This window comes from Asparagus officinalis, chromosome 8, assembly GCF_001876935.1.
Source record: "Asparagus officinalis chromosome 8, Aspof.V1, whole genome shotgun sequence".
Lineage (NCBI taxonomy): Eukaryota > Viridiplantae > Streptophyta > Magnoliopsida > Asparagales > Asparagaceae > Asparagus > Asparagus officinalis.
Genome location: NC_033801.1, coordinates 49882281 through 49882566, shown reverse-complemented (window position 1 = coordinate 49882566; position 286 = coordinate 49882281).

Here is a 286-nt window from a genome sequence, read left to right as displayed (position 1 = left end):
CCCCTAGTTTTCAGTCGGCTCTCTCTCTTGTAGCCGCCCCTCTCTAGGGTTTTGAAAACCCTAGTTTTCAGTCGGCTCTCTCTGTTGTAGCCGCCCCTTTCTAGGGTTTTGAAAATCCTAGATCTCAGTCCGTTCCTTTTCCTCTCTGGAAACGCGTAATGCTTCTCTCCCCCTCCCTCGTGACGGATCTCCATCGGCATGACCGTCTCTTTTTATTTTTTTTTTCTCTGGCCGGTTTCTACAATCTTTGTGAGGCACGGCCCTTCCTGTCTCACTCTGATAGTTT